The sequence below is a fragment of the Rhyacophila brunnea genome, unplaced genomic scaffold, assembly GCF_057557595.1.
Source record: "Rhyacophila brunnea isolate RB1 unplaced genomic scaffold, BYU_Rbru_1.0 scaffold_15, whole genome shotgun sequence".
NCBI classification, from domain to species: domain Eukaryota; kingdom Metazoa; phylum Arthropoda; class Insecta; order Trichoptera; family Rhyacophilidae; genus Rhyacophila; species Rhyacophila brunnea.
The window spans coordinates 21,753,571-21,779,571 of record NW_028232806.1 but is presented as its reverse complement, the minus strand read 5'-3'; the positions used below and the strand labels follow the sequence as shown (position 1 = coordinate 21,779,571).

Sequence of the window (26,001 nt, the reverse complement as noted above, 5' to 3'; positions counted from 1 at the left end):
TTCGTAATAATATTGAGGGTTAAGCTTCAAGTGAGTATAATAATATTACATGACATGATATATGTTAACATGGATAGGATTAGTTTTTTCACCGTTACATTTATATATTTATGTATTAAAACAGATTTAAATATTATAATATAACTGCTTTATTTGGGAAGCTATAAAGCCGTCTATAGTCGGGCGGTGGCACTAAACGGTGAGTTCCGATGGTAAATCGATAAATCAAATAAATGACCGGTAACTTGTAAACGATAAATTGTAATTGTAATACTTATATTCGAAGCAAATGAAAAATTTTGATTGTATATTTCGTTCATATTCATTTTCTACAAACAGTTACAGTAACCGCCACTACGCTCGAATTTCACAATTTCATGCGGCCTGAATATAGTAGAAATGGCCCCCACATAATGAAGCGGGCTCCCAGGCTAGGATATTTGTTGGGCTCCCTACCTATCGCTAAGGTTAAAGGCAGTATGACGCCTTAGGGCTTGCGCAGACAGAGCGCGGTCAGGCGGTCTGCGTTCCGCGTTCGGAGTTCGGTGTTCGGTGTTCTTTGTACTGTATGGACTTCATACTGTATGGGTACACAGCCGGCGGTCAGACCGCGCCGGTCAATTGGAACGCTAGAGTTCTGGAGTTCTATGCCCGGAATTACAAAGAACGCCGTACCTCCCGTCCAGTCCCGTCATAGGAATTTGAGCAGTCACACAACATAGAGCGAAACCACACGGGGGAGTGAGTACGCAACAGCGGTGCTTTCTCACTTCCACTCGCAGTCGGAATATAGCGGTCTCACATTATGCAGCGCTTGTGTCAGTACAACGTTTGTAAACAAATGGAACGCTTATTGTTGACCGCCACCTGTCTGCTGTCCCTGAACGTTAGCGGTCAACGGTCGGTTGAACGCAGAACTCCGACCGCTCTCTGTCTGCGCAAGCCCTTATAGTGGCGCTTTCCAAATAATGGTAAAACTGTAAAATTATGGATACTTAGTGTATTTATAGTAACTTAAATCCCCTTGAATTATGGAGTTATCGAGTACCACACATGTCACACAATTAAAAATTGCATCTCATTACCACATACTTAGAAATATTAACATTACTGAAGTAAGACTTTTTTTTTTACTGTTAGAGCAAATTTGTGATGTGTGTTTTTCTTACTTATCTGGTCGACTCGACACGCCGGGCCCTCCATGAGACCTGTCAGCCCCCTCCTTGTGGGGGCCATGATAGTAGGCATTAGGAAAGTTATAAGCATTTTATTTGTAAAACTACATTACTCTTCACGAAGTACGGTGTATAAAATAATGTTGTTGTAATTGGTGGTTTTGCGGGCAGGCTCTATGAGCATAGTCTTGTTACCCGGTCCACGTGTCCATGTGGCGGAGAATTGCAGATTGCAAACGAAATTCTCCAGGAATGTCCTAAAATAAATACCTACTTACAGACAGAGAAAAGTTGCTTAAGTCTGGTCGCCGCAAAGAAAGATTTTGTTGCATTTTGGCGTCACACTGACAACGGCAAATTTTTTTTACTTAGATTGTTCGGAAAGTTTGTATTAGCTTTTGTTATTTAAAACAATTTTTAATTTTGTTTGAATGCGTTCCTCTCTCCCATAGGCACTCTTAACTTAAAGTAATGTAATTTCAGTTAAAGCACACTCGAGTGCATAGCGACTTACATCCAAACGTATGGTTCCGTGAAACGCCTATTATGTACTGTGACACCCCCGTATGGTCCCCATTTGGGGATGTCTTTGTGTATCTTGAGAGGCCCGAATCGGTATCGAAGCCAACAAATAGTAACGGCTGATTGCGAAAATGATTAAATAATGTTTAATATCTGTCTAATAAATATCTGACCGGCAACATTGTCAAAAAAAAATACGAATGGCAACCCCGCATTTGTGCACGGCTCGCAAGTTTGACGGTTTTTTTTGGCGGCAGAAGCTTCTTTGACAGCACGCAGAAAACACTGTTCGCTCGCGCTCGCATATTTCGTCATCCAAAAAAATAAATTAAGGGGGGACATGCTCGTCGAAGGTCAAAATTGAGTTTTTATTGTATTTTCAAACCATGATCCTGGACACTCCTTAAACGTTGTAGATAATCTATTTATATAATTTTGAAGCCTTATTATCCTTTATAGTTATTTTAAACATTTGATGACTGCATGAAGTATTTTTGTTACATAAAATAGTATTCTTTTAAACCTCTCGCTCTAATGTTTTAGAATATAGTCATATTTCAGTACATAACTGTGCAGTGGTGTTAAGATTTTTTACATTTATTAATTTTTAAACGCATTTAATAAACCATTAGCATAATTTATTACGAGATAATTTTTGTAAAATATTCACGATAAAAAATTATTTTAATAATCTCTGTGATCCCAAATTTGACAAGAATTAGGCATTTTATTATTCAAAAAATCGGCAAGATTAACACATTTGAAGATAATTCTAAAGATACTTATTATAAGCTATGTCTTTGACCATTCAAGTGTGATAAACATCTTAAGAATAATGATTGCTTTATAATAATTATTGACCTAAGAATAAGGTAGTGTTTTTTTGAAATACGCCATTTCTTTTGTCATTCTCCAGTGGTTAAGCTACAACATACGGCCGTAGCCATAAATTGACAAACTATAATTGAAGTAAGGAGTAAAATGATATTAACGCGCGTGTTTGAACATGTACCGTTTAAAAAAAAATAAAAAAAAAATCGGTAAGGTACATGTTCAAACACGCGCGTTAACATAATTTTACTTCCTACTTTAATTATAGTTTGTCATTTTATGGCTACGGCCGTATGTTGTAGCTTAACTACTGGGGAATGACAAAAGAAATGGCGTATTTCAAAAAAACACTACCTTATTCTTAGGTCAATAATTATTATAAAGCAATCATTATTCATAAGATGTTTATCACACTTGAATGGTCAAAGACATAGCTTATAATAAGTGTCTTTAAAATCATCTTCAAATGTGTTAATCTTGCCGATTTTTTGAAAAATAAAATGCCTAATTCTTGTCAAATTTGGGATCACAGAGATTAGCAATATAATTTTTTATCGTGAATATTTTACAAAAATTATCTCGTAATAAATTATGCTAATGGTTTATTAAATGCGTTTAAAAATTAATAAATGTAAAAAATCTTAACACCACTGCACAGTTATGTACCGAAATATGACTATATTCTAAAATATTAGAGCGAGAGGTTTAAAAGAATACTATTTTATGTAACAAAAATACTTCATGCAGTCATCAAATGTTTAAAAAACTATAAAGGATAATAAGGCTTCAAAATTCTATAAATAGATCATCTACAACGTTTAAGGAGTGTCCAGGATCATGGTTTGAAAATACAATAAAAACTCAATTTTGACCTTCGACGAGCATGTCCCCCCTTAACACCAAATAAACTCGCCGTTTCTGATCACAATTCCGGTGTGTTATTATCTACCTCCAAACCCTAAAATGCAGACGAAAAACCAGATACTAAAAATAAAAGTGACAGTTTGAAATTCACATTCAAAATGGAGGGGAGTGATAGTACATACCAAATAATTTCAATGGAAAACTACTAAGTAAATGAATGAGTTTATTAGCTTTATTATAGTTTGGTACCGGTGATTTTTGAGAATGACTATGGTGTAACATTCAAGCAGTGTATCAAAAATGTGCTGGTACAACTGTGGTACGTATCTACAAGATTATTCCATAGCAGAGCTCAGGGAACTTGTTCCGCGAGGCCTTTAGAGTTGTCCTGTTTTTATTTTGTGCGTCGAAATATGATTAAGGTCCATAAAAACGAATAAATTAGCCCCTGAAATGATAGGGGTGGACGGACCTCTTGTATTTGAAAGCGAAAGTCGATTTCAGCATGCGGTCATATCTACAGGGTGGTTTTGAAAAGAATGAACTCATTATAATAATATCATCGTAACATTAAGTAGGTATCAAAAAGTATATGATTCAGTGGCGAAGAATCCATGCTAGGTAGGCAATTATTTAAAGCTTATATTCTTAATACAAATAATTTGTCATTGCCTACTAACATATTTTATATTCTACAATAAATATATCTACGTTATATAAATAACAATCTTGCGGATATTTTATAAAAACTACGCTATCTGAGATACTTTTACTTTACTTACTTTTCCAATTTCTTTTCAAATAAGTTTGTATTTTTATAGTAGGCTTATTTTTTATAAATAAAATGACATATTATGTAAATATTGTGTGTTTAGTCTGGAATAGGGAATCCAATCCCGAGCCAAAATTCTGATCCCGGGATTACAATTTGACAATCCCGGGATTGAAATTTTTTCCATTGTTAATATAAAATTTTATATTTACAAATAAAATAGATAAAATCGGTCAAAAATAAATCTAGTATAATTTATACTATTTAAGACATTTATTGCTAATATTGTATACGTTCAATCTTGGAAATACATGAGTTTAATGGAGTAAATAATATTGTAATATAAGTATTAATGTGAATTTAATATGAGATTTCTGTTTCTGATAGTAAAGACTTAATGAATGGGTTAGCGAAATTTAAAATATTAAAGCAAATCATGGTGTACTTATGGCCTTTCCGCTTCATCGTCAGCCGTCAGCGTCAGCCAAATATGAAACTGCCGTAAAACGTATGAGATCATGGTGGAATTACTTTGTTAATAGTGCGAAGCATTGTTTTTTTACAATTTTTCTCATTTTTATTAATTTATGTGAAAAAATAAAATGAATCGGCAATAATAGGTACCCATGTGTAAACATGGGTATAAATCAAACTTCATTCAAACTTAGTTTATTTCTAATGTAGTTATTTGTTATTAAAAATATTTTTCCTGTTATATTTTAGTTTTTATTTTATTTTCCATAAAAATTGATAAAAAATCAATCCCAAAAGTTTCGGGATTATGTTTATCAATCCCGGGATTCATAGGTATCGAAAATAGCTCAGGATCCGGGATTGGAATCCCTAACTCTGGAATACAAAATATTTTACTTAAAACTTAGGTATACGATACAAGTCCTGAGTAGATCGATTGAAAACGAGGTAATTAATGTTGCCACGTAAAAACCACATAAAAAAAGAATCAAATCTGAAAAAAAATTTAATTAGCGAGACAACGTTGCGTTAAAATTTTTAAAACTATTTTTCGATTATAAGTAAGTAAATAATAATATATCAATAAAATTTTATATTCGTATGAAAGTTGCTCCATATGAAATTAATAGTAAAGTTAATTAAGTAACTCTACAAAGATAATTAAATGGTTATGATATTGTATAAATTGACGTATCGTGGATACAGTATACCTGCAGTGTGTCTTTGCATTCTGAACTAGTATAGTATTCACATGGCAAGATATTTAATATTATAATATCAAGATGGCATCTGTTTACATTAGTAAATGTTAATACTGTGGATATTAGGTATATTTCATTAGACATATTATTTAATAGGTACCGGTGGTTTTTTTTATTTATTTTTTAGTTATAATGTGTGCATATCGTTGAACGAAAACGGCGTGTGTACTCTCACGCTAATAACAAAAAAGCTTATACTTGGCTATTTAGGGATAAGTGGCATTTTATGCATCTAGTATAATAATTATTATCACATATAATATTGATGCCTAACATTTCACTGGTGCCCTATACAAAAATAACAACGCAAGATATTCTTATAAAATATATCTGCGTTTTTTTATTTTTATTTTTGGAGGAACACGCCACCACAAGAGAGAGACGACCGTAAAATGCAGGTGAGAGAATTCAAGAATTATTAACTCTGAGGTAGAACAAATCGCTAATATTCTCTACCAGGGCAGTGTATTATTGTGTTTAAATTAAGCAACATTAAATTAGATACAGGGGTGCTACTTTTGTATGATCGCAATCATCAGCTTGGATCTATCCACTGCTGAATGAAGAGAGTTTTGTGTGTTGCTTTGGCATGTACTCATTTATTCTGCCCAGATTTACACACACCTTTAGGATGCTTTCTACATCTTGGGTGCCTAGCATTAGCGACTAGATTTGTCCTGATATTGTATTTTCTTCTTCTGGGGTATAATTCTCACACAATATAAATTATAAATTAATGTTTGCTACTTTTATTTGTTTCCTTACCAATTCTTGACAGGACATCAGTAATAGATTACCTCCACTCTTCGCCACTGCTGGACATGGCGGGTTTGCTGGCAGGCTCTATGAGCTTCGTCTTGTTACTCGATCAACAGCTTGATGTGGTGAAGAAATACATGATGCAAGCCATATTCTTTGTGAATGTCCTAAAATGTGTATGGAAAGGGAAGAGCTGCTTAAGGTTATACCTCAGTTGAGGCACGGTCTAAAAAGATCGTGGCAAGGCGATGCGCGGATTGCGGGTCGCGGGTGCAAATGAAGCATGTCAAACGAAATATAATTTGTCATGTAAATTCAACATGTGTCCATTTAATGTTCTGTTTATTGTTCTATCAGTAACAATAATAATAATATATTCATTGACATGTCTTCTTTTTAAAGTAAATTGACGTGTTTGCAGCTCGACGTTCTCTTTCCGAATGGCAGCGAGTCCAAAATTTCGTCGCGCCTATAGTTGAAAATTATTTGCCGTTTCACTGATGTATCACCTTAAGTCGGTTCAACCAATTATCGAGCTCATCCAATCTAATCGCTGCGAAGGACAATTTTGTTGCATTTATACAAATTACGGCATCATACCATTGATATATTGATTGTTCTAAAGCTTTGTTTTAATTGTCGTTATTAACTCCGATTTAAAATTTTGTTTCTTCATGCTCCTCTCTCCCATGGACACTCATAACTTAGGTATGTAATTTTAGTTAAATCACACTGTAGTGCATGGTTATCTCAGTCAGTGGTCACTGGTCCTGAGACATTCACAGTAAGGCGGATTTAGACTGGGTGTCGTGCGGGGTGGTTATGGTTTGGTGAGGTCATTAACTTAAATGTTTCCTTACCCATTTATTTATTTATAGTTTTCCTATTATACCCATTATGCATCTCTTCTTTGTCATCTAAAAATAAATAAATAATTTGAACATCAATTCAAAATAAAATAAATAGGATGGTAGAGTTTTAGCCATTTAAAAATTGCCAAATTCCAGTCTTGTTATATTTGCTTCTCTTAATGCTACGAATATTCCAAACTATTTTAAGTCTAAATTATTAGAGTCGGCATTAGCTGAGATAGTAAGTGAGAAAAAAATAGCACAGCTTAATTATTTTCTTTGAATTAATAAAAAAAAAGTCTTCAAGTTGTGCGAAGTATAAAAATCTTGTTTCTTTATATGCGCTTTTACACTATTTTGATCGCAAAACTAAAAGTACACGGAGATATGATAGCCAGTCAAGCCAGATTTTAAATCAATATTTTTAACATTTATTTTAATCCTTTCGAGGCTTGTTAAAGTAATTATTTAATTCCAATATTACTTACTATTTCAGTAGCAAAATAACAAGTACAGTCGGAATGATTTGGTGATGATGTGATTTTAAGGGGAATGAGTGATGCTGATCATCTGAAAACACAAAGAATGTCAATGTTTGAATATTTTAACGTTATTGAATAATGCAGAAGATATATTGAGATAATATATAATATACATATACGAAATAATCGTAGCGGAACAGTATTGTATAATAGGTATATTGTATAAATTTAAAACTCAAATATAAAAGTTTTAACGAATATATTTATAAAAGAACACTAATGTTGATGTTTAATAATTACATATATCATAAGGTCGGATGGATTTATTCTAAATAATATCGTATATTATGTGTGTGTTTGAGAAAAGATGGGGCATCATAATGACATAAATATTTTTCCTCTTTTTATTTCTTCTTTATCATTCATATATTTCTCTCATCGACAGTAGTACCTACTAGAAAACATCATAGTAATGTGGAAACCTAAAATGCGACTCAGTGATTTTGTATTGGAAGAGAATCGGTCTCTTAGGACTTAGGTTATTCAACTAAGAGATATGTCTGCTTCCTGTAGGTACATCGTTTGTTTAAAACTTTTGCATGCAGTATGATATAATATTATTTTAATTTATATTTATTTAGAATGTAGTAAAACATATTATAAAAGTTCGATAGGGAATATGATAAAGATAACAAACTGCTCAATCACTAATGGATAAGAAATATGAAATAGTACTATTGAAAGTTAATGCTTCAGCAATAATAAAATTCAATTTATAAATAATTACAAGATAAAAAGAACTTTTTATATACAGCGTTTTTAAATTTTCTGTTGAATCATATAAACTTGACTTGACTAGCTTGAATGATCAAAAAAATTTGTACTTGATTGAAATAATACTGAAATGTCATTAGGACATTTCATATTGATTTCCATAGTTTAACACATATATATTAATAATTTAGTTGCTAGGATCCCAGACCCCTAGCAACCAATAATAGTGTCGAAATAACTTTTCATACAAAACAGAATTAACTGAAAATGAATTTAATTCTACTTAAAAATGGCTAAAAGTATTAAAAAATGCATTGGCATCGTGTTCTGATATATTCTAAAAGTTTCAAATGTCTAGCTAGTCGGGAAGTTAGTTAAAAATCGATTGCAAAATTTGTACTGGATAAACAACCACCGGACAAATAAGAATACGACCTAATAAAAACGTTGTAAAATAATTATAAAAGTAACGTATTTGACACATTCACAAAAAATACTATTTACTTCCATGTTAGACCTCATCGCAGCATGAACCCCCTTAAGGAGAAGTTTTTTTTTTATTTTTAATACCTGTCATTAATTTTCTATGTCCTCAATTTTCCTACACAGTGAAGCATTGTAAAAACAATACTAATTAAATTACGACTTCTTATACATCATCATCAGCCTGAATCTATCCACTGCTGGATGAAGGCCTCTTCAAGCTGCTTCCGCTTCTCTCGGTCCTGTGCATTGCGTTGCCACGTACTTCCGCGGAACTTTATCATTTCATCGATCCAGCGGCCTCTAGGTCTACCTTGCGGACGTTTTGTACTTCTTGGATACTACTGGATGACTAGATTTGTCCAACGATTGTTTCTTCTTCGAGCTATGTATTCACCCCATCTCCATTTAAGGCTTTTAATAAACTTTATTACATCGAAAACCCTTGTCTGCTTCCTTATCCACTCATTTCTATTTTTGTCCTTTCGCGCTATGCCCAGCATGCACATCTCCATACCAAGTTGTGCTACTCTAAGTTTCTGGATTTCTCTTTTACTTAGGATCCATGTTTCACACGCATATGTAATCACGGGAAGCACACACTGGTTAAACACTTTGCGCTTTAGGCACAGTGGAAGGTCACTTTTGAAGACATTATTCAGGCGGCCAAAAGCACTCCAGCCTAGCTTTACTCTTCGAACAATTTCATCAAATATATATCCATCTTTAGACACTTGTTGTCCCAGATAGATGTAGCTTTTCACCTGTTCGAGCTGAGTGCCATTGATGAGGATCTCTTTTTGGCCTGCAAAGCAGTTGAACATGACTTTCGTCTCTGTTACATTTATTTTCAAACCTACTTTGTTGCTTACTTCAGCATACTTGAACCCAGCATACTTGATACCAGGTAATATAGTTAAGCATTTTTGGTGGCAAAGTAAGCAAGTAGAGTCGGAATGAATTGTAGATGGGGGTGAGTCTAAAGACTAAAGTTGGATCTGTGGTCTGGTAGTAATTTCCATCGCAGCTTGCGAGTCGCGCCGTGAGTGCAAGCCAGACGCATAAATCTTTCGCAGATACGTTTGCTATTCCCGAGATAGCGATTAGCAACCGTGATATTAGAAAAATAAAATCATTAAATGAAATATAAAATAATAGTGAACATAAAAAATGAATTCGGAGTTTGTCTAAAGAGATTTGGTTATGATAAATCAAAAGAACAATGCGTAATTATTGTTACTGCAAAAGTTTATTTATCATCGTATGTATTTTTGATCTTTGATTTGAAATCATTAGTTTATAGTAGTATCGACATTATTATTCACTTTGTATATCTCGTTATATTCATTGCGGAGGGTTGCAACCTAGGGGCGGCAGGTTATATGAAAGTATGGTGAAGCAGGCTAGTATGGCGAAAAAGTATGGTGGGGCGGGCTGGTAATCAATTTGTGGCAAAATTTGAACGTTAACATTATATTATATGGGTACGTTACAATGACCAAAGTAAATCCTCTGTGATGCCCTGAATTTTATTTATTGCGTCGCTATTTCTCGTAAGTTAGCGGCTATTGTTGCCCTGCTTCATTCAGCTGTATGAGAAAGCCGATTCCTTGCCCCTCTTTTAATTTAATACCTCTATGGTTGCAACCTTCACTAATCGCTCTGTTACTCTTAATGATCATCCGCGGCTCTGATAGTTATTTATATAAATACGCATGTAGTATCCTTCACCTGTTCACTCCAGTCCAGATCATTCCACATAATCTTCGTAATCACATAACGTCAATGTTATAGTAAGTATTTGAATATTATGCAGTTCGCTGATGGAAAATGCGCGACTGGTTAAGTGAATGAAATATTCCTAATTATTTCTCTTCATTGGACATCATTATATCTTAGATCACCCATATTATATATAAATTTCAATAATTCTTAACACAAATATTATAATATAGATATATATACTTATATATTTAAAAAAAAATGTTACTTTTTGTCAATAAGTATTCTTTATTTTTCCTCATTTTTCTTATGCAATTTCTTTATATTTATGTTCTTCTTACTTTCTATATTGTTTGGCTTAACTATATTATAATTTATATTATAGAAACTTTGCTGATTGTAATAACTTTTCACTATTCTATTTTAACATATTTTTGTAATCAAAATGTAACCGTTCGTTACAACGTTTTTCTTAGGTCGTATTATTATTTTTCTGGTAGTTCTTTGTCCAGTACAAATCTTGCAATCGATTTTTAACTAAATTCCCGACTAGCTAGACATTTAAAACTTTTAGAATATATCAGAACACGATGCCAATGCATTTTTTTAATACTTTTATCCATATTTAAGTAGAATTGAATTCATTTTCAGTTGATTCTATTTTGTATGAAAAGTTATTTCGACACCATTATTGGTTGCTAGGGGTCTAGGGTCCTAGCAACTAAATTATTAATATATACGTGCGTTACTATAGAAATCAATATGACATGTCAACTACAAAATTTTTTGATCGTTTAAGCTAGTCAAGTCAAGTTTATATGGTTCAACAGAATTTAAAAACGTTGTATATAAAAAGTTCTTTTTATCTTGTAATTATTGCTTATGTAATATCTTTATATTTATGTTTTTCTTACTTTCTATTTTGTTTGGCTTAACTATATTATAATTTATATTATAGAAAGTTTGCTGATTGTAATAACTTTTCACTATTCTATTTTAAACATATTTTTGTAATCAAAATGTAACCGTTTGTTTCCTTAATTAATTGAACTTGGACAATTTTAAGTAGATATTGTAATGATTTTCTAAATACAATTATTGCGATAATGTGACTAACTAAAATTTTTACGATTAACTTGTATACTAAATATTATATTGTTGCTATGAAACAATGGTTTCCGACGTATGCACACCGTTTGGTTTAGTTTACTGGTACATACATACATAGCGGGATAGAATTTCTTTGCGATTCAAAACGTTCGTTGGGGCTTTGTAGAATTGCATAAATTCCATTTAAAAGCGAGAGCGTACTTTTAAATTGAAATTAAATATTAGCAAAGGATTACATCTTCATCTGTTTTAGCAAGAGCACGTACCTACACCCTGAATTGTATTCGAGTTAACTAGTAATACTAAAGTGCATTAGTTAAGATCTGATGGATGCAGGTTTGAGTCTTGCTCAGAACCAATCTAAGGACGATAACTTGTAGGATACTCTAGTAACCACCCCTTTCACTTTATTCTTAATTTTTGACACCTACTTATTAAGTATGTCATTGTCGTGAAGGGGTCAATTAAAAAAGTGGTAAAAATGAATATTATTTGCTCTGTGTTCATATGTACCAGTTTCTCCACATCTCTTTTGACGTTGTTCGCCCTTTTCTTTTCTTTCGGTGGTGTCCCAGAGTTTGAGTGCATACTTTTTCTTTCATACCGTTTATGGAAGTAATTCAAGGTTTGCACGGTGAGCATTTTCCAGGGGCACCGCAGTCTGTTCGGAAAACAGTAGATGCACGAAAACATTGAACGCCACGGTAGCTATTTTTTTCAGCGAATATCACGATGTAAATTTCTCCTCCCTCATCGCTATGGCGACCATTCGACCACGTTTCAGATATTTATTAAAAAAAAAATATTTTCTTATTTGACGAAAAGTAATTTAAAAAATGCTGCATATAAATTAACACGGGGAAGAAGTCTTACGTCTGACACTGATATGAACAATTTCAAATGGCATTTTGGGTACCTACCTAAGTTAAAAATGTGTCGAATCTGATTCTGAAGGGATTTTTTAGGGTGCCATTTACCAAAACGTTTACAAATTTCTGTCTTATAGCATAATATACCAGTGGCTATATCCAAAGATGCTATAGATTAATAGTATCCCCAGAAATAATCAATAAAATACTACGTTAAAATAATATTATGTACGTTACGTAGGTATTTATTGTGCAATTGTTAATATTTAATACTAATATTACGTATTTCTTAGAATGTATCAGACTTATAAATACTACAATTATATACCTACACCATAATATTACTACTTCATTCAATTGATTACAAACACTAAGCAGATACGATTTTTAACAGCACTCCTAGAAATAAAATCACCATACGCCACTGATATAATATATAGTATTTTGTTTTAGATATTGACAAGTTTAATATACTTATCCTAATTCATCACAAAATTAATGTATTTTAAAAAGTATGAGCGTTGTTGTGACAACAACTTTAGAGCAACTATTTATATACCTCTTTCTGAATCACGTAATAGGGTTATATTTAATTAAAAAAAACCGAATATTCGTTGAATAAATTATTGTTTGCATTTTTTTAGTTCTTAAATGACCATTGGTAAACTATAAAAAAAAATACCAAGAACGTAAACCACTATACATATTTAACGATTATGTAACGTGTGTATTTTTTATATGAACGGTATTATTAATGATTCCTTCAGATCATTAAGAAAACTTATACAATGTAATGCAGAAAAAATATTTTATATTGTTTAAAATGATTATCGCAATATTATGACAGGAGCAAAAAATATATAATACCCGATGGCAGTACCTATTAATTGTATTCAAACGAAATGATAAAAAATTGCAACAAATAAGCTGATATAAAAAAATCCCATTTAATAAAAAATGAATTCAAAAGTTTTTTACCATTGCCGCTACTGATAGGAACATGTGGCTTCAAAGAGTGCAGAATATATTAATGGAATACGGGGAATTATTGTTGTTAATCATTAGCGTAACCCATGGTCTAGATCTGACATAAATTAATATGATTTTTGCCAGATGCAGGATTTAATCCGTAGGTACATAATATAGTTTCCATGATGTGCACTGTACCTAGAGAAAATCTCAATATCGAGATTCGGGATTTCCCGAAATGATGAAACTTTCAATTCTTGAGATTCGGGATTTCCAGAAAAGAATTCTCGAGATATCGGGAAATTTAGAAAAAAACCTGTAAAAATCCTAAAATCAGTGTAAAAACAGACAAATTCCAAAAAAATATGATTTTTCTTTATTAATGTAAAAAGACAAATAAAATAAAAGAAGGAAAACCAAAATAATTGGAAACATTATGTACTTATTAAAATAGAATTTCAAAAAATACAGACTGTCAATCGTTGCGTCTGACAATCACGTACGCTTTTGAGACACAAAATTTCCAGATGTTGCAAAAATTGCGCTCATTTTGAGTCGACGTTGTGTTAAATGCCCTGATCAGTCTTTGAACATTTTGTGTTTTTTGTCCACTTTTTTCATATATAAAATCGTTTTTTCAATTAACATTTGATAATAAAGAGAAAATAAATAAAATAATAAGATCCGGGATTTCCCGAAATGTTCAAAATTTCAATTCTCGAGATTCGGGATGGAAAATCTCGAAAATTTCTCGAGAATTCCCGTCGGGAAATTCCCGAAACCTAACTCTAACTGTACCGACTAGGTCACCCATGGGGCCGAATAAAAAACTAGCAGACTTTAAATCATAGGTTTCTCAAAATATTTAGAATGTATGGTTAATCCGACTCTTTGCATCATGATACTGTATGGTATCCAACCTTTTCGAGGTTGGGAGCTACTTTTATCTTAATTTTCATGGCGATCGACTTCTAATAAAAATCTTATAAGAATTTATGTTGTTGCTTTTTTTAGTTCTTCAAAGTTAAAATTATTCATTTTAAAAAATATTGTTAAATATATGCAAAAATAAAATAATTTTAATATTTTCGTATTTTTTTATAGATTTCGGGAAGCAAGGCAGAATAAAAAAATATACGTGCAGTTTTTCATTAATTCAAATATATTATAATTAGTGAGATATTTTACATTGTGTATCGTTCAATCTTCAAATAATTCGACTTATAATTACTAAGGTACTACAAAATACAGTCGTCAAGATGATAATCCATCAAACGTATTCGATATTTGGGTTTAATAGATTTCATATGAGAAAATGAAGAATTACATTACAAACATTGTACTTCGAAAACATCATAAAATTCGAAGACGTCCAATATGAGTATTATTTCTGGTTTTAGTACTTTCCATCTATAAGAAGATTTCAATTGTGTCAATGTAACATCATATTATTTTTGACTGGGATATTATTTTTTTATTAATGGTTGTAAATTTAAAATATATATTTTTTTTTCAAAATATTCACAATCGGAATCGGGATCGACCGGTTGGGAACCCTTGCAGTGTAAACTGTAGAATATACAATGTCATATAAGTAGATACTCAGGTACTATCATACCTTGCTGGGTACCTAGTTAGTTTTCATATAACATTAATTTCATCAAATTAAATTTTAACGTTAACATTTATTTGTTCAAAACAATATTTTTGTGTGCAACAAAAAACAATTAAAAAACTAAGTACCTACCTTTATATTATAATGAAATTGTCTAAAATAACATTTTTAACTAGTTGAGAGCGAACGATGATTCTAAATATTCACATGAAATGTATGATTCTGGGTAACAGTATCTGATATCTCAAAGCTTTTCGCACAGATAACAATGGATGTAGATTTGAATCCTATTCGTATGTGTGTTCTAGTATATTCTGAAAATAGTGTAAGAACTTATTCAAATACACTTTTGTGTATTAGATAATATGTACTCGTATCAATTATCGTAAAAAAGTATCAATATTAATTAACTTTGAATAAATACCGTGGATTTAGACTGTTTATACATCAAGGCCTGAACAAAAACGATGCATAAGTGCGAGTGAGAAAGTATTCGGCACCCCTATAATCTCTGCGATACGTGCTAGAGTAAGATAAAAGGTTTACAGATGTGTGAGATGATTTGCTGTGGTGTCGCCGCCAAATCTTAGTTTGTTGCTTAACTAAGCGTCGATAACCTGCGAGTACGTGTTGCTAAAATTAATATTTTGTGTGTTAAACATTAAGTCAGTGGTAAATATTTTTAGTTAATTAAGTAGGAAAGATGGTACTGTGTGTTGTATTAAAATATTGTAGCCGTACTGATAAGCAAGAAGATGGTATTACGTTTCATAGTAAGTTGATACATGTTCGTGTTAATTTATTTGTATATTATTATATATGTTAATATCAGTGACCTAGTGTTTCTTTAAAATAACTTAAATTATGGATATCTTTACCTAATGGTTGTATTTTGACCGCTTAAAAATACTATATAACGTAAAAAAATAGAAAGTTATATTTTAATTCTCAGCATCTAGGGCGAGCACTTTGGGCAAGCACTAGCGAAATAGTATATTATGGTCTAGAACATTTGTGTACGAATGCGTTCGCTCGCCTACAAACCAAACGCACGGCACGCAGCTTCATTTAGCAATGCAATGGGTGGCGTCTAGATGTATCTATAGTCTAAAGTTTACATAGCGTTCGACATTTAGTAAAGCAAGCGGGGGCATGCATTAGTTGGGTTATTGGTAGTAGGCGGTATGCAGCAAATGAGGTCTCGATAACGCTAAATACTAAAGTGTGAGTGAGACAAACTGCAAAACGACACAGTAAGATTTTTGCGTATAAGGATGTCTCAACAAGGCAGTAAGAAAAACTCAAAACTTTTTGGTTTTGATCAGATAATATATAAATATATGCTTCCAGTACGTCTGGAAGTATCACAATTTTATATTAAATACATATCAATAATTGCGTGATTATTGTCGAAATATTTTATTTGTGACTAAGTAGGTATTAAGTGCGGTAGATATGGTATTCCCCATTAAGTTTTGATTACATTTACAATATTACCATCATTGGTATTTGATTGGAAAATGATCACTTTACTGACGTGTTGAGAATTAAACAAATACAAGTAAACCGGCGATTAAGTTTAAAAAAATCATCTTCAACATTAAATAAGTACCATGCGATATGAAATATGAGGCGTCTAATACCAAAAAGCGAAAAAGTCCACATTTGGTCAAAATCGAGAAAAAAATACGCACGTATTCTTAATATAATTTTACACAATATGTATTGATCTATAAATTCCAAAACGCGACATAACCATACGAAAAAAATATTTTAAGTTTCGATTTATTACAAAAAGCGCCAAGTCCGTGTTTCATATTATTTAAAGCGTGGTTGATTTCGCGCGTGTTTAAGTCAACCAATAAGGGAACGTTCAATATTGAAAAGGGCGTCTCCCATGCTGTAGCATCTGGTAAACTCATGACAGTGCCACGAAAATATGTGCCTTATGCGGAATAAATTAAAAAGTGAGGTACAAGTAGCGCTACGTCCAATTTTATTTTGACTATATTAGTTACATTTAAGAGTTTATCGGCTGAAACAAGTTGCCATTTGGTTCTAATTTCGACATAGAATACATCGGAAAAAATAATCTCACATTAAAACAAATAATTGAAGCTTGAAAAATAAAAACGTTGTTTCTCGAAAATATTGAATGGTGGACTTGTCGCTTTTTGTAATTAGACACCTCATTTATGCTATTCTGAAAAAAATATCTTATATTCAATAACTAATTATTTATTTATGTTTAAGTATTAATCTTTATAATGCTTCAAGCAGCATACGTCAAGACAAAACATTCAAATTAAATACATCGTCATGAAGCTAATAACGTAATAACAATATTTTATAATTTATCATGTACATGGAGTATATTCGTTAGGCGTAAAATTATTATAAATTTTTATAGAAAACAGTTACATGTTTGATTTGTATTTCAGGATTATTTTTGCACCATGTTGTTACAAAGAGTGGAGGTTGTACCAACAGATTTTTTTAGTTTAATAATTTTGAGTTTGGAATCCGTATGGGTATGATGGGTCTGCATTCAGCCAATTTGGAGTCGCATGGAGGTCAAGGCTGTATTCTGTGAAGACCAAAAATGTCATTTGTTCAACGCGTGCGTGCTAACTGTGCTCCTGTATGGCTGTTAGACATGGCATCTTACTAAGCTTCAAAGATCTAGGCTTTTGAGCTTTGAGAATATATTGATGTATCCGCCGAATTTTAGGTGTACATTGGTACGACCACATTAAAAACACCCGAGTTCATGAGCAGATACAGCAGCCTTCGGTGATTGAGATAACCATGAAAAGACATTTTACGTGGCTGGGACATGTGTTCCGGATGCCGCCAAAGAGTGCGACACTTCGTAGCCTTGTGGCACAACCTCAAGGGCTCCGTCGTCGTGACTTGCCCTCCCTCACCCTACAGCGATATACGTGCTGCAGGTATGGAGTGGCAGGAAGCGCAAAAGTTGGTAATGGATCGAGGAAAGTGGCGCGAACTTGTGCTTGCCCTATGCCTCAAAGCTGGGTCGTGACAGCGTGAAAGAAGAATTGAAATCGATGTTAGCCACTTTCTCTAACCATTAGGTCTATACTCTAAAATCAAACAAACTTTGAAAAAAAATAATATGTGATTTTGCTAGACTCGGAATTCGTGAGCCCAGGACCACGATATTATAAGCCGATGCGGTAACCGTTCGGCCATCGCGGCCATAAATAAATAGGCTTTTGTTAATTACATCAGTCTTAAATATTCGTTAAAACTTCTGCCTCTCAGTTATTACTCTACAATGCATATGAAAACCTCTTGAATAGTTTCATCAGGATAATGATAATGGCTTAGAAGAATCATCTCACACATCCTTTTTTCAAAGTGTTTAATAGTTTCACTAGCATTTGTGAGATATAAAATATAAGATGCATATCTGAAAGGATTAAACGGCTAATTAATACAGATATCCTGATGGTAATAAAGGTGTTGTGTTTTTTTTTATTATACGGTGTGTTTTTTACTACCGGCCTTGCTCGAAGTTCAATGTTTCCATTTTGTATAGGTCAATTTTTTTCGAAGCTTCATCACCAAAATGGCGGGATATAATTGGTAGTGATTGATCACCCACATGCACAAAAGACCGACGCAACATGTCAGATATCGAATTTAATTCTTAACCGACTTTGTGGGTTGATTTGTATTATTTTTTTTAGTAATATTCAGTCAGATGGGTATAGTATTTCAGCAACCCATTTGATGCAGACGTCTTAAAATAATACTTGTATTCCAATTTCAAAAATAAAGAACAACTTTGAATTAATTATTAGTGATCTATTCCTTTTTCAAAAATATGGATCACTTTTTGAACCTAGTGATCTATTACATTAATCATGTTTACGGTGTTATTTAAGAGGGGACATGCTCAGCGTAGGTCAAAATGGAACTTATATTGCATTTTCAAAGCATGATCCTGGACATTCCTTAAACGTTGTAGATAATCTATGTATATAATTTTGAAGCCTTATTATCCTTTATATTCATTTTAAACATTTGATGACTGCATAAAGTATTTTTATTACATACAATAGTATTCTTTTAAACCTCTCGCTCTAATGTTTTAGAATATAGTCAGTCATATTTCAGTACATGCATGTGCAGTGGTGTTAAGATTTTTTACATTTATTAATTTTTAAACGCATTTATAAAACAATTAGTATAATTTATGTCGACATTATTATAGTGAAGTATTTACGATAAAAAATTATATTGATAATCTTTGTGATTCCAAATTTGACAAGAATTAGGCATTTTATTATTCAAAAAATGGGCAAGACATTTGAAGATAATTCTAAAGATACTCATTATAAGCTATGTCTTTGACCATTCGAGTGTGATAAGCATCCTACGAACAATGATTGGTTTATAATAATTATCGACCTAAGAATAAGGTAGTGTTTTTTTGAAATAAGCCATTTCTTTTAGCACTCCCCAGTGGTTAAGCTACAACATACGGCCGTAGCCATAAATTGACAAACTATAATTGAAGTAGGGAGTAAAATGGTGTTAACGCCCGTGTTTAAACATGTACCATTTAAAAAAAAATCGGTTAGGTATGTATAATGCGAATGACGGTAACATTATTTTCATTAGTTTTGTTCACTTATCATATTGTCATCGTTTGATTTTTATATAATGTAATATATATATTTTAATTTGAAACTGTACAGATGACCCACGCTCATTTCAGGTTTCAATATGTGGAAAAAATTAAATTATAATATACTTACAAGATTAAGTTGATCAATATAGTTTATTGTATTATAGCATGGTTGAAGTCACAGAGTGGGAGTTATAGATATGATTGAACATTTATATATTTTTTTAAAATTATTACTAAGATAATCTATACTCAGGAAGGGCATATGATCCGCCTTGCAGTGAAACGACGTGGTATTAAGAAAAACAATATTACTAAAAAACTATATTCTTGCACTCGAAAAATAAGTCACAACAATCAATAATAAAATATAACAAGAAAAAAATGTTTAGTTTAGATTTAGTATTCCAAAAATATCTATTTGAAACATCATAACGATTGCATAATATTATATATATACATACTTCAATTTGTGAATTTATGACGACGGCATATTGTGGCGGCATATTTCTCGGCTGATATACTATCATAAATCGTCCGGTGTTCGAATTTAGAACTGAGGTTATCACAGTATAAAAAAATATTGAGTGATATGTCAAATGTTATCATGTGGCGCCCTCACTTAGCGGACAACTTATACTGGTGGATTTATAGTGAATAGCCTCAAGTATTATATGTGATGGAAAAGCAATTTAGATATTCTTATGTTATATAATCATCGAGGACCAGTCTAAAATACCTTGCCAAGTTAGTGCAATAAGATGTAAAATAAAAACATGGACGTCGTTCATCAACTTACTCTTCAAGAAAGCGAATAGTCTCCATAATACTATACCACTATAAAGAGTTCAGAGTACCTGTAAAATCAACCAACACGTCACCAACAAATTGTGCAAAATATCCATCACAATAAAACTTGATAATTTTGTTACATCTCGTTCTAGTGTACTATGTTTTATGAGATAGAAATGGAATGTTTTTATAAAAATGTTGTATTTTGTATTTTATATAGGTGGTTTTGGTACATTATCCCGACCGAAGACAGGTTTTTACACCGAGACTCGAATCCATGTAAATTTCAGTCAGTATTCCGCGGTTTGCTGCGATGAACGGTCGTTAAAGGGGGGTGTAAATGACTTTTTTTACACCTGTTTTAACGTGTTTTATTTTGAAATAACAGTTAATTCGTAAAGTTTTTTTTTCGTTGTTTTGTTATCAATGCATCATGTCGAAGTAGCAGTGTAAAGTATCCATGTTTTTGTAATACAAGAAGAATGGTTGATGGTAATGCTTACAGTTGGTAGTAAAAGGAAGTGTTGTGATCGGTAGTCTTGGATCTGTGGAGGTACCAGTACCACACAACCGTTGAGGTTATATATAAAGGTAAGGTATACCCTAAAGGTACCATATATTGATACCTGTACAATATAGCCAATATATGCATGTATACTATTGTAAGACAGCAAGGTATTGTAAGGCCACACTACGATTTATTAAGAGATAAGTACTCCAATTTATAAAAGACGTCAGTTAACCCTTATTAACACTTTCGCTGCTGAATAGATAATGAGATTTTAATTGCCCCCTTTAAAATGCACGTTAATTACATCGATCGGCCGCCTGGTCATTACGCACCGTGTGCGTCTTCCGCGTCCAAAGTATTAATAACATAACCAATACTGCATAACGCTATAAACATAAAAATATTATTAGCATTTATTTGTTATTATATATGTACAAAATGTAGGGTGATGTAAAATATACTGTACATATTATCAGAATTTTACCAGCGCATATGTACCCGCGGTGGAGTAGTGGCAAAGTACCAATCATAAAAACAGTCAGTTGCAAAATTCATGTTTTTTTAACGGCTGTTTGTCTACGGTAAGTATTCATTTGGTTGAGTAAAAAGCTAACAAAATTGACCTTTACTTTTTAGAGGTAGGTACCTACTTTGAAGCGAAAACGACAATATGGAGAATAAAGAAAGCCCTATGTTTTAAGTACTATTATAGAAAAATAAGGTTAAGATAACATGCTCTATTACTAAGCACGAATGCAGTATCATATATTCCTAAGGTATAGGGTATATCGACACCTTGCAGCGTCTGCAAGAAACTCTTGACAGTCGCCGAAGAGAAGAAACTCTTGACAGTCGCCCAATACTTCCAAAGGATTGGGCGACGGTCTCTGATGTTATCAAATGACCTTAATTAGATCGGAATTTCAAGCCTAACATCCCGTTAAAGGATAAACTTTTTGTTTGTTGGACCCATAAAGATAATATTCGGAAAAGGGCTGCTTTCTCGCAAAAAACTTGTTTAAAAAGCGAATGCAAATGTAAATTCAACAGCTTAATACTCAGCTAGATTATAATATAATACACATATTATGTGGAAAATGGAATCAATGTAGATACTCACGAGACCCATCCTTTGAAATAGAATTAGCCAGGAAATCGAAGTCTGCCTCCCAGACTTCACAAAGTTTCAGTTAAAAGAAAAGGTAAGAGGGAGAATAAAAATACTCTGCTCAACATCATATCCTCTGCACATGTCCTGCCCATCGAAGTCGTCTAATATAGATATAGTGCATGGCATTAGCGATATTATACAGTACGTATCATCTACACATCAAGGTCGTAGAATGCTAATAACTACATTCTCTGAGAGTATATCAATATCTTTGTTGAAAGGAAAAAAATACCCAAAAACACTCTTCTGCCTTTTGATCTGGTTTTCATTAAGTGAATTTAGTATATTTTTGGCATCATACGGTGAGAGAGAAGGTTTATTGTTATCTCGACTCGACAAAATATGAATTTACATGCGCCTGTCAATTACCTGCAGCCATGATTTATTCTGGATCGGAACCGTTTTCTCGTGTCAAGCCTATCAGGCACCATTAGCGAGGGGTACGAGCTTAGTAAATGCGCTCCCTAAAGACGTAGATATTTTCGGTGATGTGTTATGTATTTTGTATTCGATATTTTATGTTTCTGTACAAAATTGTACTTATGATTTTTATTATTATTATTATATAATATTCTCTTCTTCTCTCTTGTGAGGGTAAAATTTTTGTTATAATGTAAATCTCATGTTGTGAACGTCTTCAATTTAGACTTTTTATGTCCACAATGTTTTGTTTTCTAAAGAATCAAGCAAATAATATATCATGCACAGTTGAGTGGGTACAGACTATTCGTAGGCAGGGTCTTGGGAACTTCTCCCAGCATAACTTCTCGTTTGTTATGCCAAAGAGAGCGGTGGATGGAAAGTATATTGTGTAAAGGTACCTACTCACTATTGTAGACGTCATATTGTCAAAAGTTTATAAAATTGTTCACACAATATAATAAATGGAACTAATTAAATCCTGATTGGAATCAAGTATGCAAAGATAGAAATTTTATTAAGAAATAATGTAATTATTTTTAAAATGTTAGGTACATTTTAAGAACCGGTTCGCCCGATCCAGTGCTAACCAGGCAAATTAAACCACTACATAAATAAAAATCAATTTGTTCATCTGCAGATTTATAGGATACCTATTGTTACAAGATAAATGAATTGAAAGCAATCAGGGGCCGGCTTCATCACCAGTTCATGGTACTCTGAATTATGTGATGTGTCTGGATGCCTCAACCCCAAAAAAACCGTCGCTTGTAAGACTGTCTCATTCTGACCGAATTGTACACTGACCGGTTTCAGGGGCAATGAGTTTTCGTATCGACTCACTTACATAATAGGTAGGTATTTATATATATATATACGAATGCGTACTTGCAATATATGTTTGTATTATATCCATTGATATATCTACAGGATACATACAATTCCATACAATATCTGAACAAAAAAAAAGGTATTTTTCCAGAAACGCTTATATTATAACATCTTACAAAAATATGTTAGAATCACTCTTATTGCAATGTAGACAGAGTTTAGTTTTAACTACATACAATAAATAATTATGAATTCAATTTATAACAATTCCATATAAAATATTCCAAAAAAATCTTTTATTTTAAATTAAAATGACATTTGATTGATACAAATTAACGTAGTAACAATGCACTTAAAGTTAATTTTTTCAGCACATTCATCTGTATTGATCTGTTTATTACTAAATAATACAAACGATATGGAATGTTCTGGTAGAATTAACTTTACGGAATACTAATAAAATTATGTGGCTATTTTCTTTTTCACATAATTCATCCATGATTGTACCATGATGTGGTTAAAGATTTGATATAGCATTATTTTAAAAAAAAAATTCGACCATGCCTGATCCTAATAAGATTATAATATGGGCCTCCACGGAGTGGAGGATTGTATTAACAGATTTTGTTTTTACGAGAAATGGATGTCAGCCACTTGTTCAACCTATTAGGTCCATACTCTGACTCATACACAAATTGAAAAACAATATGTGTACTTGTCTGATCCAGTATTCGAACCTAGAATCAACGATGCTATAGGCCGACGCTTAAGTCGCGCGGCCATCGTAGGTGTATCGCATTGTCATAGTTCAATATTTTATTTTGTATTTTAAATGTATTTAAGTTACGTCTAAACATTAATAATAACATTATTGAATTATATTTATTATTTTAGTAAGTTAACCATAAAATTTCGTGATTATTTCATTCAATTAATAGATACGTACTTATATTATATTTATTTCAACCAGTCACGCTTCGGAGCAAGAGGCAGTCACAAATTCGAACTTTTATCTCATTGCACGTAGATCGTTATTATAGCAACGCTATAGAATAGGAGAGGATCTTCCATTAAGGTGAATTCTAGAGTACGCGTTGCAGCCGCGTGAAGAGCTTATACATCAGCAAGGATTAACGCATCAAACACCAGTCGAGTGTATGAGACGCAGTTGTACTAGTGTATCCCTATGATTCAACGCTCAAAAGTCAAGATCAGATGCCACATGTCACAGCCGTACATTTGGGTCATTTTAGAATGAGTAGGTTAGATAACACGCGTGGAATAACTAGAATTCGATTTCTATTTGATTTGATTGAATGCAGCCCCCGCCATGCTAGTGCAAATTTTAAGTACATTCTAAAAAATACTATCGTCGGCAACCGTAGTATCTAAATCATCATCAGCCGGGGTCAATCCACTGCTGGATGAAGGCCTCCCCAAGCTTCTTCCAACTCTCTCGGTCCTGTGTCTTTCGTTGCCACGTATTTCCGTCGAACTTTACCAGTTCGTCAATCCAGCGGCTTTTAGGGCGACCCTGTGGCCGTTTCGTGCCCCTTGGGTACCACTGGATGACGGCATTGGTCAAGCGGCCGTCCTTTCGGCGAGCAATGTATCCCGCCCATCTCCATTTCAGCTGTTTGGCGACGTCTATTACATCGCGTACTCCTGTCTGCTTCCTAACCCATTCGTTTATCTTACGGTCCTTTCGTGTGATGCCCAACATACACCTCTCCATGCCTCGCTGTGTGACTCTTAGCCTCTGGACATCTCTCGTGTTGAGGGTCCACGTCTCGCAACCATACGTGAGCACGGGTAGCACACATTGGTTGAACACCCTATGTGTATCTAAATAATAAATAATAATATACTTGTGTAGAAGATTTTAGAATGTTACATACTTTCTATTGACAATTTATCTTAATAATGATAATTGGATCAGTAAAATAATTGATATTATAGCAATCGCGTGGAAAGTGAAAGGTGAGGGTTTGAATCCCACTAGGTCTAAAATGTGTTTTCAACTAAATAAAGTATGTATTACTTAATAATAATAAAATAATTTAGCTATCGTTCCCATTACGCACTCACTAAAATAGTTATTAACGTGAATATTATTAAAGGTATTTTACGGTGGTTCCTTAAAATAATGAGGGACATTGTGCAAAGCATGAAAACGATCTATCAGAAGACCTAAGAAGACCATTTGAATGACTTCAATAATAATATTGTGAAAATAATATTTACTATACGTCATACACGTTATAGTTTAATTAAATAATTATTAGATTAAGTAAAATTTTATAGGGGAACTTTACACGATTTATTCTGCTATTTTACAAGAAGCATATTTTAAAATTACGATGAATGTCAAAATAAAGTCCCTAAAAATAATTTCGATAGGTATATTTTCGTATATCCTTGTATGGGGTTTTCTTCTGGTAATAATATAAAGGTGCCATAGCGCCAGCAATGCAATAATTATGGGTTCAAATTATTTTCGGCGTGAATATATTTTTCTTATATTATATATATTCAATAAAGAAAACTGCATTCTTATATGTTGTTATTCTTGTATTCATTTGAATA

General features: G+C 32.8%; 1 protein-coding gene across 1 annotated transcript in view; it reads left to right on the top strand.

Annotated features, from left to right (window-relative positions):
• The first annotated feature begins 20,774 nt into the window (after positions 1–20,774).
• sano (CABIT domain-containing protein serrano) overlaps positions 20,775–26,001 on the top strand; it is a 555,155-nt gene continuing 549,928 nt past the window's right edge. Inside the window, exon 1 of the mRNA XM_085942988.1 lies at positions 20,775–21,073. The gene's annotated coding sequence lies outside the window, so the exon portion shown is untranslated. The remainder of the gene's footprint in view (positions 21,074–26,001) is intronic.